The 11,049-nt window shown below is 33.5% G+C and overlaps 1 long non-coding RNA gene across 1 annotated transcript in view; it reads left to right on the top strand.

Annotated features, from left to right (window-relative positions):
• The window catches only part of LOC117175556, a 12,254-nt gene extending 1,547 nt beyond the window's left edge, over positions 1 to 10,707 (top strand). Inside the window, exons 3-4 of the long non-coding RNA XR_004467465.1 lie at positions 2,814 to 2,899; positions 10,542 to 10,707. This is a non-coding gene — a long non-coding RNA (uncharacterized LOC117175556). The remainder of the gene's footprint in view (positions 1 to 2,813; positions 2,900 to 10,541) is intronic.
• Positions 10,708 to 11,049: the final 342 nt, after the last annotated feature.

Below are 11,049 nucleotides of genomic sequence, written 5' to 3'. Positions count from 1 at the left end.
CTCATATGGAGTTAAACCCTTTAAATGAAAATGTTTGATTACCGCTCTGACCTCGTTTTTTTCCATTTTTCTTAACGAACAATTTTTTTTTTCAATTGGTTAGAAAAACACGTAAACTCAGAAAATGTGGACTGTGACTGCACCATATATCTAGTCGGGAGTGGGGCTGACTGAAAACAGATGATTTGGAGCGATTCGCGCGCCATCTGTTGGTCATTCTAAGGACTTATTGAACTACCCTCGTATTCACAGAAAGGGATACCATCTTATTAGAAGTGAAGCACTTTACAAATACTGAGCCATTATTTACAGAGCCGCGTAATTCAAAGAATATTTATAATTTTCTAGGCAGTAAAGCGAAACTTTCAAGGACCAAAAAAATTGAACTTAAAGAAGTTTGAAGAAAATGTGTCAAAATTAAACAAAAACGTGATACGTTCTTTATTGTTGCAATGATGCATAAGAAATAATTGAATGCCACATAAAAACAGATATCAAATTTTTCTTTTTTTTCTATAGTATCTGTAAGTTCATCAGTAAATAGGATTCAAAAGTGTTCAGCATTCTGGAATTTTTTACGTATCGCAATTTGGAAAAAAACCGTTTCTTTCTTCGTCTAATCCTGCAAAGTAGCTTCTGTTATAGATTCTTTACATATGAATATATTTTACATATTGTACAATGAAATAGCTTATTGTCCATCTACTTCCAGAAGGTCGTAAGCCACACAATGAAAATAATTTATTTACTATAGTGATGAAAATGTGATATTAGCAGAATTATGGATAAATGATATTAGGATTTATAATTGTATAGGAAATTTTTAGGGTAACTTTGTGGCTTATCCTCTCGAACTAGATGGACGATATTATTATTATTAAATTTACCGTGATTTATTGCGATGTAATGTGAGTTATCTAAATGGATTTTATACCATTGTTTTGTAACTGAGGTTCTTGCAAAAATAAATCTCATCATTGATGAGTAATTCGTATCTGAGAAAATGTAGCACTTTTTTATAAATAATCAGACGATTTTTTGTATACCTGTTACATTACAAAAATTGGATGAGTGGTGAAAACCGGAGTGGCTGTTTAATTTTTTTTTTATTTATATATGACCCTCACAGAAATAGTATATGTGACAACCAATCTGTAACATTTATAGAACTTTGGTACGCTGCTTTATAATAAATCGCAATGACAATTCTATACCAATTTTTTAACTTTTCTCGAAGCGTCATGTATCAAATATGAAACAGTGGCACTCCTTACAGCAATGGGATATCCCGAGATATTTCATTTGACCCCATTTATGTCCAGGTTTGTTCCAGGGATAACCCGTCAGAATAACCTGCGTGGCGGAAATTTTAATATCCCCATAGATAGCCGCGGGATGTCAATGTGATGTTTCTGGGCCATTCGTCAAATTACGGAATGAAACTAATTCATGAAATTCAAGAAAATCGTGGAATTTCTGGATTTCAAGAAATTTAAGGAATTTCTGGATTTCACGAAATGCAAGGAATTCATCAAATTCAATGAGTTAATGAAATTGAATGCAATTACGGAATTCACAGAATATATAGAATTCATGGAATTTCACAAATGCCGTGAATTAATTGAATTACTTGAATTCCGTAAATCCCTTGTGTTTCGTGAATTCCATGAATTCTGCTAATTCCGTGACTTTCGTGTACTTCTTTATTTCCACTAATTTTGCGAATTCCCGTGATTTATTTAATTCCGTTAATTCTTTAATTCCATAAATTCCGTGTTTTCAGTCAATTCCGCGAATTGCTTGAATTCCATGACTTCTGTGAATTCAATCTTTTCCGTGAATTCCATAATTTACGTGAATTCCATTCATTCCATAAATTCCGTGAAATCCGTGAACTCCGTGGTTTTCATTAATTTCGTGAAATCTGTGAATTCCGTCATTTTAACGGATTGCTTGAATTCGACAAATTTCTTCAGTTCTATGAATTGCTTGAATTCCATCAATTCCGTGATTTCCATCAATCCCTTGAATTCCATAAATTTGGCGAATTTTATGAATTCTGTAAATTCCATCAATTTCGTGAATTTCTTCATTTCCATGAATCCCGCGAATGTCATGAATTTCATGAATTCCATGAATTCTGGAAATTCCTGGAATACGGAGAATTCCCTGAATTCTTTGAATACCACTAATTCTATGATTTCCTTGTGCACAATTTTCGTTTTATAAACGCTCTAATACATGTCTTGTAGAAGTATTATAGAATTACAAACATTTTTAACAGTGTACATAATGTATTATGATAGTAATATGGTTCATCTGCTTGCTACATGACTTATATAAAAAAAATATCTCATGGAATAGCGCACATTTTTTAAGATTTTCAATAAGGCTTGTCACCAAACATTAAAAATTAAGAGTTTCTGATATACTTTTCTAGAGAAATGTTACTATTTACATGTCTGCCGTTTGATTTAGAGCAAAAAATATTGTTTCTCCTCAGGAAAATGTCTGCTGTTTTCACTTCTTTATAACAGTTGTTGTTAGGAATAACAAATATTAATATGAACAATTTGGTGTGATTTTTAATTCCTTTGAAGCAATATTTAAAACATTTTCATTTTTCCTTTATATATTAAAATGTTTTATTGGTAGGAATATTTGGACCTGGGCTATTTTATATAGCTCGCTACATAATAATTTATTGAAACATTTTTTAATATATTTTTTATTTCATTTTCTATTTTTTATTATCATTTCTTATTTCATTATATGAAAGCCCAGCTCATTTCGAATCATTTTACTGTTTACAGCATCTAATAAGGCAGGAGTTAAAGGATCAAATCAGGGGCTACATTTCGACTCAGAATTGAATATCGTTTATCCGCCCAAGGCTCAGGTAAGAAAGTAAAAGTTTGTTTGAGAAGACAATGAGCATCATCTATGATATAGCACTCAGCAATACGTCCTCTGAGTAACAGGTCGTATTTATAAAAATTATTTTGGCTGACATACCGTAGAAAACCTTTATTCAGTCTTCAAGATTGCCACTTTAAAAGTAATAATTTGAATGCTGCTATTAAAGCTTCCCAGTTAAGAATTTTTATTTGAGAAACGCATGAAATAAAAAATGAAAAAGCCAGAAAAACACTGCGCGAGAGGTCACAATTATGGGATTGAAACACCTAACTTGTTCCGTTTGATCATGCCATTGTCAGAGGTTGTGTCACCTTGCTATTCGATTTCGTTGTCAACTTCTGATTCGACTTCAAATGATAAATGATATTGGTATTTGGTTTCACATTATTTTTAACGGAATTATTTGCTTTCGTGTGACAAAGAAATAGTAAGGAGTGTCCGGAAAGAAGTTTTGCACTGAAAAATATTCGGGACTTTCCTGTTCAATGGTAACGTGACAATTATTAAATCCTCTTTGATACTGTTTTTGGCTTTGCGTTCCGAATCCCCAAAGCAGTAGAAGTTATCCTTTAAACTTAATCTCTATCTATTAGCAGTTAAAATATTGTTCTATATACTTTTGGATACCCGAAATCGGCCATGCCATAGAAAATTTTTGATTCCATTGAAGCTGCTGATGCATTAAACGAAAATATTGATTTTAATTTATTTTTGGTTACGTTTCAAAAGATATTTTCGCTATCTAATAGGGGATTCCAAAACGAAAGACGGAAACAGCATTCCTAGGTATAATTCCAAGAACTTGGATAGCAAAGGCGTGAGCAAGCTCTAAGAGATCGCTAGTGTTTGCCAAACATACTAACCAGATCACGTTTCCGAGCCAATGGGCCTTTCTTTTTCCGTGCCACGTGGTATCTCCACTCCACTGCCTGCAATTTGCTTCGAAATGAAACATGCTAGAGTGGGGCTCTAGCCTTCTTGGCGATATAGTCTGCATGCTCGGTAAACTCTAACGATTTTTTGGAGGATTCCTGTCACACTCTCTACTTCCAGAAATACTACTCCTTACGCTTATTTCGTGGTTGGGAATTTTTCATATATTCATTGTATAATTTTTTGTATTCTGCATTGTATTCTTCTTGGAATTCTGGAAGGTCTTCTTTAAAATGTTGGTTTGATAGATGGGCTTGATCGCGTAATATAAAGGCCGCTTCAAGGTGTGCTACGATTCTTGCTTTTTTATTTGCTTGCTCATCTCTTATTGCAGTGCTTGTTGATCCACTTGTTGATTCAGTTTTCATTCGATTGGCTTTTTTCAACATATCAATTCTTTGAACATCTTTTTCAAGTTTGTCTACACCCATAATCTTCATATCTTCAGTGCTTAGTTGTACAAAGAGATTGGAACGTCTCTCATATACCATATTTAAATCGTTAGACACAGTAGTAATTGGTCTAATGTGATATTTCTGCCTATATCCAAAGATCACATCTCCTCTTCGGAATAAAACTGAAGTCGCGTGGAATCCAGTCAACCGGTTTATATAGTATCTTCGTATATGTTGCACTTCTGGCACACTTAATTCATTATATTTCAATTCCTCGATAGGAGGAATTCCGTTTATCTTGTACTCAGGAAATAGTTGGTCTAAAGTAATGGTCTGCGAACTTAATTCTGTAAGCAAAAAAATCAGAAGTAGATGAATTTTTATAGTTATAACAGCGATTAGGACCTTTAAGATCCAGGTTCTAGGGTCCGGGTCCGGGCCCATTATATACTTAAAATTACGGATTGGAAGCCACACCCTCTACATTTTTAAGGATTTTAGTGCGGGTCTGACCTTTCAATTCAAGAGCGAGAGGGAGAGGCCGTCATTTTTTAAAACAAATTTCAAGAACTGCTATGAAATATCTAAAAACAAAACACTCATTTTCGTATAGAGGAAAAGTTCCTAAAATAGAAAATATGGACATTTAACAAAAATTATTACTATTTACAATTTTATAAAGAATTTAAGTTTTATTGATTTTTTAACAAACCAATTTTTCTTTTTTGCGGGGTCCTTTCTTTTCATCTCAAATATAATATCGTGAGACAAGATATTATCATAAGCCAACAATTATCACTATAATAAATCATTGTTTTTCAGAAATTCAATTATTCCGCATTTTTGAACATAGAAAATTTGTCAACTAAGAAGCTTAACTTTCTTCAAATAAAAGACGGAATTTTAATAAAACACATTATTCCCTAAATAAACAGTTGAATTTTTAGCTAATGGTGATGTATTTTAAACCAATGATAAGATAGGTCAATTTTCATTTTTAAAAATTGACATATTGAAACTTTTAACAAATTACTTGGACTTAACTAAGTGGTTGAATTTTCAAGCAAAAGATTTTATTTTGAACGAGGAAGATTAATTTTTAATAAAAACAACTAATTTTCAACATAATAGTTCATTTTGAAACAGAATATAAGAAGGTATAAAAAATAGTTCAATTTTCATTGCCGTAGGTTGTATTAAAAAAAACGAATATTCAGCATAGTACTGAATTTTTAACCAAAAAGATAATTTTTTAAATTAAAATTATCTTTAATCGGAAAAATGAATTTTTGACTAATGATTTCAATTTCTGACCAAGTAAAACTTTTCGCTCAAGAAAGAAATTTGTTAACCACACTGTTGAATTTTCAAGTCAAAATGTTAAATTTAATATTTTACAGTTATTTTGTACATTTGCTGCCGCTATAATATACTAATTAATGTTGGGCTGCTCATCTGAAAAATGACATCGAAAAAGTTTGTTATGGATTGGTTTTCGGAATATAAATTTCGAATAAAGAGAATTTCAATGATCACTTTACTCTGAGAACCATATCTCAATTTATAAACGACCAGTCTGGTTCGCAAAGGTATCAAGGAAAATATGATCAAATCTGCACCGAATATTAGTGCCATTTTGCCTGAACAATTTGCTTGTTGAGGTGAATGGAACCATGCAGATCTAAATTTATTGAAGAATTATAGCATCAAAATAGTTTGATTCTTTTTTTTTTAGTTGAATTTCGAACTAGAAAAGATTAATTTTCAATCAAATATCAAATAGTTACGTTTGCAGTTCAAAACGTCATTTCCATCTAAAGAGATTAACTTTCAAATAAATTAATGAATCTTGAACAATAAAAAATTGATTTTTGACAAAGTAGTTCCACTTGGTTGTTAAATGAGCTATTAAACATTTTTAGTCAAACTTATTTGTTATTGAGAATGCTTATGCTGAGATTCGAGAGGGAAAAAGTGGAAAGGAAAACTCTGTGAATTTAGCGGTAAGAAATAATATGTTACTTTATTGTTATCTTCTGAGTATTACATTGTTTTTAAATAATAAATACTAATATGAGGTTGTCTATCCACTTGAAATTTACTTTGTGAAAACCCCTGAAACGCGTCAACTTCAGGATTTGATTTTCTTTTGAATAACATTATTTTTGTTTATATTTTATTGTTTTTGCAATTTCTACAGAAAAGAAATTAGATAAAAATGTTAACCGTTTTGAAAAATAATTGATGCCACCCCCGTAAGTTAAAATTCTGTCCATAATATCAGCGTTTAGTAATAAATAATCTCCAAATTAGTTTCAACAAAAATTTTACGTAAAAACAGAGATATCGTGAAAAACTGTTTTTGGGGTGAACTTAAGGCGTGCTTTTAACGCCTTTAAAGTGTTTATTAGCATAAGATTGAATATAGGTTTTTTGTATTAATTTGTCCTCTGCAACGTAGCGAAATTTTATTGAAATCGTTGACTGACACTTTGATACTATTCCTCGTGAGTAGAGAGCAGGAGAGCCCAGTCTGAAGTTGCGCACTGAGACTAGGTTTGGCTCCCTAATTGCGGAGAACTGCCGCATGTGGAAAAGTGGCAGAAGAGCGCGCGCACGCTGGGCAGATACGATGCTCTCCCACCACTTCTTCTACTTTAATAATGACAATAAAAAATTTGAGTTTTCAAGAAGAAAACCGATTACAGTTTCAAAGACGATATATTAAGTAGATAGTTTAAAGTTTTGTTAATAAAACGAGACGAAAATAAATGAGTTTAAACATTCAGATGATACAACTGAGAATAAATTAAACCACACTTTAAGATGAGATCTCGACATTTTTGTTCGGCTTTGGTAAAAGACACAATTTTACTAGATCCTGGATGAAACTCAACGAAACGACTTAAGGGCCACTTTGTGGGATGTGATTTTTGATTCCGGATAAAAGCGAGATCACCAACTTCAAGTGATGGATAAGGAGTCCTCTGATTAGAACGAGGTTGAAGCTCTTTTAGGTAATCCGAGGAACAAAATTGCCAAAAATGCTGACGCATTTTTTTTAACAATTGACATCGAGATAAGCGATTTGAGGCAAGGTCCATATAACTTATCTCATGGATACTGTTGAGAGACTTCCTAGTTAAAAAAATGATGTGAAGTAAGAGCCGTAAGATCGTCGAGATCATCGGGCATGAATTAAAGGGGTCTTGAATATAAACATGCCTTTAGTTAGACTACAAATGAGCTCATTTCTTTGTATGTAAGGGTAGTATCTCCGATGACTTGCCGAAAGTGTTATTTCACTGACTTTACTACTACTGCCACTTTATATCATACGAAGCGACACATGAAGCTATAAGGGTTGACTCCTTTGAAGCTGCGAAAAAATCGTTCTAAGTTTTTACCTTGATCGCTGGTCAAGGTAGCATAAATTCCACATCGAGAAATGAATCGGTAATAGGCAGCTAGAAAGACATCAGTCATATAGTCGGAGTCAACTTCAAAATAGGCCACTTTTAGTAGAGCAGCAAACGAAGACTGCGACGAAGCTATTTTACGATCGATAAACACGACACTTCGTTGTTCACATGTAAACCGTTCCAGTATAATCCACGATAGTACGTGAAAACGGTCGACTCGAAATAGAGCGAATTGCTGGAAGGTCTGATATTAATACTTCAGGCCTTGCAGCTCGCCGCCGTAGACATGGTAAACATCAATGAATAAAGGCGCTTACAATCCAGTACAATCCAGTGTGCTCCTGTGTGCAAGCAATCATTGAGCGAAACTCCAGCTTCAGTCTTCTGAGATCCCTTCAATACTAATCTCAACTTAGTAGTGACGCTTGATTCACGAAATACCTCTTAATGTGGAAGTTGGAAGAATGGAGGAGAAAACGACGAATGGAAAACCCAGTGTCAGGAACAATGTGGCCAAGAATTTTGTATTCCTTAAGAAATTCCTCATTAGCCCTTGAGAGGAAAGCGTCGCTCACGAGGCACCTTTCCATGCATTAGAGCATCTAGAATGCCGGCCGAAAAGAATGGCTGATTGATGGAATGCCTTGCTTCATCAAGAGGCGAACAATATATCAACTTTTAGGATAGCGTAAATAAGTTAACACGAATAAACCCACATACTCCTGTTCTTTAGACGTCAGTATGGATTTTGATGGAACCTCTTGTTACTCCAAAAACCTTTACAGGTCAAAGGCTACGTTGTTTTGCACAAAAACATGCATCCCTAGTACTGAAGACGAATCTTCAGTTGACTCGGGTAATAAAAGCGACTGCTTCAATTAACACGTCAATTACTTTCGAATTTTCGCAGTCTGGGTCCACTAGATTTAAACCTAGAAGATGAGACCAACTTACATTGCCCTTTTTCAAACGTGGGCAGTATCGAATAAGACACGGTGGCTCGAGCGCGTCTGATTAATACTAATAGTCGGATTTAAGACGTCGCGCAAATATACACGACACTCCATCCTGAATTGATGTGCAAATTTCTGCATTGATGGTTAACAAACCTAATTCACAGCTTGAACGCACAAATTTGAGTCGCTGTTCAAAAGACTCATATGCGAGAGACACTGCAGAACCTTGGTGAAGAAGTACACCCACAAACACTGAAGCAATACTAAATTAACTGATCTTAATAACAGCTGTAGGTAAAAGACCGTTTACTCTAGGTCGAGTAATGCTGATTAATGCTTCTTTAAGAGTGAGATGCCTACACGAGGGCAAGAGTGTCAATTGAATGAAAGAATTTGCCTTTATAAACTTGGTACCATTCTTCTGTTTGGGTGAAGATACCATCCTTAAAATATGTGAATTCTGCATCTAAGCGTGCTTTCACATACTTAACAACCTGTTGCTAGAACTTTCAATTATTTGCTTCGAGTGTCCCTGATCGTGCTTTGAGCATATCGTGTGCATGTACTTTGGGAACCAATTGGAATGAAATGTCTTAATGTTGTCACAGGTAATCATTGCACAGTAAACGGCTTTCAAGGATATGCGCGTACGGGGAAATCAAGTACACTGACTCGAAGCGTTACACAATTTGTTAAAAACAAACTGAAGAAACCCGGGATGTTTTACCCGGTTTTCAAAGGACCAAAAAATGTTCGCTAGCGAGATAACTGTCTTCAAGAAAAAAAAACGTAATTTTTCTAAACTTTTTTAACGAAAAATACATTGAAGGACAGCTTACCTCTAAATCTGATATATAATTATTATGTGGAATTGTCTACCAAAGAGACGAGACAATTTAGAATTTAACTTTCGGACGACGAATACAATTTTCCCGCAAAACATATTTAAAACTTATTTCAGTTTTGACTTTATTGTTAATTTTAACAATATACCCAAATTTCTGTCAATGTGTAAGGTTACGGTATTTTATTAGGACGCTCACCTAATTTTTGTGAGCAACCAGAAAATCTAGATATATTTTGCTCCCGCAAAAAAATTAATCCGACTAGACTAGAGTGGAATCTCGAAACATTTCAAGAGAAATCAGACAGTTTCTTTTTATTATAAATGTCCCCTACGCCGTCAGAAATACGCTGATAAAAATGTGTTTTTTACAATGTATACTTTGAAGTAGATAGCCACGATTGTTTCAGAGAAATTGTTAACTGGGCTGGATTTGAGTTTCTGTGACAAATTTGATTAAAATGATATAGAGGATATTATATAAATATATATTTACCAAAAGAATCAAGAAAGACGGCTAAAATAAAGAATAGAGAACCGGTAGCAACCCTCATTTGCTATAATAGATTACACTAATTTACTGAAGACTGCATTAAGAACGTGACGGAAGAAGAAATAATTGATAAAACGTTGTCCTATATATACCATTGGGCCACATTTATTCCAGCGATATAAAACGTTCTGGGCAAGTAAAAAATTTAGCAAATAACTCATAATCGTTTCCATTACGCACTCATGAATATGTGTGATTAGTAACAATATTCGTATTTACAATGATACTATAAAAATATTGCTTGCGCATTGAGATAGAACGGTTGAAGTGGGGAGAGCGTTCTTCATGTCTCTATACTACATGTATCACGTATTTGATGTATGGATTACATTCAAGGTTCATTTTATCTCCTTTATTGGCCACCCGATATCTTTTTATTTTATAGTTTTAAACAATGACGAAAGAATTTAACTATACAGACAGAAGAAAGTTTCTTCAATTAAAGAACAATTTCTGTAAATCAAAGAAATTCGCGTATTCCTATTCAGTTTTATATGTTAAAGAACGTCTTTTTTCTAGGGAGAAGAAGGACTTTGTTATATTTGGCTGAAAAACAAGGGATTGAAAATTTGGTAGAAAAGCGCAAAAATGGTATAAAATTGAACGGTTAGATATTAGCAAAATAGTTCAATATTCAAGCAAAAAGATGAATTTTCCTGCAAGCAGATTTATTCCAGTGGAAGTAGACTGGAAATGAAATAGTCTGGAAGAATTTGACGAAATAACCTTTTTACTCACAAAGACTAATTTGTTGTTCCCTAGATGTTAAATTAACAATATTTAGGACCTGAAGTTATTTTAATAAATTATAAACAAATTATTATTTTCTTAATCACTTATCAGCGAAAATACCGAAGATTTTGCAAAATGTTATTTCTGCTTCTTTCGAATGCGAAGAGATTATTATACGATTTGCAAAACTGTGTACATAAAAAAATTGCCGTTTTTTTTAATGAATGTTACATTTTTGCAATTTGCTGCTAAAAATTCATGCAAATCGTCTAAAGTTTCTTTAAAGCGCATGGAT

This window comes from Belonocnema kinseyi, chromosome 1 (genome assembly GCF_010883055.1).
Source record: "Belonocnema kinseyi isolate 2016_QV_RU_SX_M_011 chromosome 1, B_treatae_v1, whole genome shotgun sequence".
Taxonomy (NCBI): Eukaryota; Metazoa; Arthropoda; class Insecta; order Hymenoptera; family Cynipidae; genus Belonocnema; species Belonocnema kinseyi.
This window is presented reverse-complemented; position numbering and strand designations above follow the sequence as displayed.